General features: G+C 32.2%; 1 long non-coding RNA gene across 1 annotated transcript in view; it reads left to right on the forward strand.

Moving 5' to 3' along the window:
• The first annotated feature begins 1,293 nt into the window (after window positions 1-1,293).
• The window catches only part of LOC111086260, a 97,750-nt gene continuing 96,556 nt past the window's right edge, over window positions 1,294-2,487 (forward strand). The window contains exon 1 of the long non-coding RNA XR_002610980.1: window positions 1,294-1,476. This is a non-coding gene — a long non-coding RNA (uncharacterized LOC111086260). The remainder of the gene's footprint in view (window positions 1,477-2,487) is intronic.

Below are 2,487 nucleotides of genomic sequence, written 5' to 3' on the forward strand. Positions count from 1 at the left end.
AGAAAGCACCTATAATAATTATTATAGGTGCTTTCTAATAAGAAAGTGACACATTCTAGATCACATTGTTGGAGCAATATCTACTCAACGGTAGTGCTAGTCATATCCCTATCAACACAGTTTATATCTATAGTTAAAGGTATCAACTATCCAGAAAATAAGTAAAAATCTTACATATACCCATTAAGCAAAGTGTCAAACTGGAATAAAAATTACCGGTATACCAATAGCTTGCTAGCAGCATATGAGTCATCGATAACGTTTTACCCACAATTATTATCATCATGAAAGTTAACGAACATGTTTTGGAGTCGTGGTATACCAATAGGTTGCTAGCAGCAAATAGATCACCGATAACGTTATACCCACAATTGTTATTAACATGAAATTTAACGAACATGTTTTGGAGCCGAGGTATAAAATTTTAAAAACTCGGGTTGAATTACTTGCGCATTAAAACATTCCAAGCTTTAACTGGTCTAAAAACGTTCTTAAAACAGTACGTTTATGACACATATAACTTTCTGCATTTCTTTCAAACAGAGGTTATATGGATCATCGATAACGTTTTACCCACAATTATTATCATCATGAAATTTAACGAACATGTTTTGGAGTCGGCTGCTAGCAATCTATTGGTATACCACGACTCCAAAACATGTTCGTTAAATTTCATGATGATAATAATTGTGGGTATAACGTTATACACATATGCTGGTCTCAAAGATATGTTCAGTAGAAAACATTTTGTCTTTTTTTACAAATTATTTTGAATATGAACATTGGTCTAGAAATTTTAACGCGTCTAGAACACTTAAACATTTGTTTAACAACAAGTAAAAATCATTCTGCAATTTGCTTCAAAAAGATGCGTGTGAGCTTGAGACAATTATTTACGACAAACTTGGAAGTAACAATTTCTAACATTACTATCAATTTTTCTTACAATTATTTTGAGTGATGGAACTCTGCTTCTATGTAAAACACACATTCCATTACGCTTATTTTTAAGAAGTTTACTATGCACAGACAAGCTATGTATAAAACTATTGAAAACTTTGATCCAGAAAAAAATAATCGAAATTAAATTAGGATTTTGGTTGGAAATAACTTATTACATATGGAAATTTTACTTATTTTTTTTATAGTGAGAACAGCTTCTTTTTATGATCATGAAGCGTAACCAGGTAACGGTGTAGCTGTGATTAGTAAAGCAAGGTTAAAAAAAAACAACATACATCTTGTGAGGTATGGGGTTTTCTATTCTTGCAGTCCAGAGAACGTAGTCCATCTGGCCGTGTAATAGCTCCAGTACAAAGCACAGCACCCTGCTGCCCCAAATTAGGCCTAATTGTCGTAGTTTATCACGTAAAGTACATACGGTCTGCGAAGAATACACCTTAAGTTTGTACACCAGCCATCACCTACTGAGCTGTAATAACTAAGATGAGATTGTAATGTGCGGGAAAAACGAAGGTAAATGTTTCACTTTTTTTACTTCTAATTTATCTTGCGATATAAACATGTTGAACTTGAAATATGGCATCTGTTTATTTCTCTTTCATCTTACAAAATAGTAATATTTCTGAAAACGTGGTCTGATTTCTTTTTTTTTTCAGGAAAGTATCAGACTGCTACCTGTGATGAATAGGAATAAAAACATCTTGTTCGTAACATGAGAGAGAGTTTATTCTTTTATTTTGGTTGTTGTTGATAAACATATTTGATTTTCCTTAACACGTAAAACACATAGCAATATTTTTTTACGGGCGATGAATCATTGTTCTGAGAGGTGTTTTCGTAAATAACATCGCCTAACCTTATACATCGTACATAAAATATTAGGCTTAGCTAACTAAGCCAAATAACTTTCTATAGCCTCTCGCGAAAGTCCATATTACAGACAATGTAATTCTTCAAAGTATAAATCCAAATAAATCTAAATTGTTTAAAGCAAATAAACATGCTGGTTTCTGCAACAATGGTATACTCAACAATTAACAACATTTTCGTATGGGGGTATAAATCACATTATATTCCTATTTGATTTTGCAACAATGGTATAATCAACTGTTAGCGACAATTTCGTATGGGGTATAAATCACATTATATTTCTATCTGATTTTGCAACAGTGGTATACTCAACAATTAACAACATTTTCGTATGGAGTATAAATCATGTTACATTCTTATCTGATTTTACAACAATGGTATACTCAACTATCAGAAACAGTTACACGAGGGGATATAAATCACGTTATATTCTTATCTGATTTTGCAACAATGGTATACTCAACTGTTAGCAACAGTTTCATGAGGGGATATAAGTCACGTTATATTCTTATATGATTTTGGAACAATGGTATACTCAACTGTTAGCAACAGTTTCATGAGGGGATATAAGTCACGTTATATTCTTATATGATTTTGGAACAATGGTATACTCAACTGTTAGCAACAGTTTCATGAGGGGATATAAGTCACGTT

The sequence above is a fragment of the Limulus polyphemus genome, unplaced genomic scaffold, assembly GCF_000517525.1.
Source record: "Limulus polyphemus unplaced genomic scaffold, Limulus_polyphemus-2.1.2 Scaffold962, whole genome shotgun sequence".
NCBI lineage: Eukaryota > Metazoa > Arthropoda > Merostomata > Xiphosura > Limulidae > Limulus > Limulus polyphemus.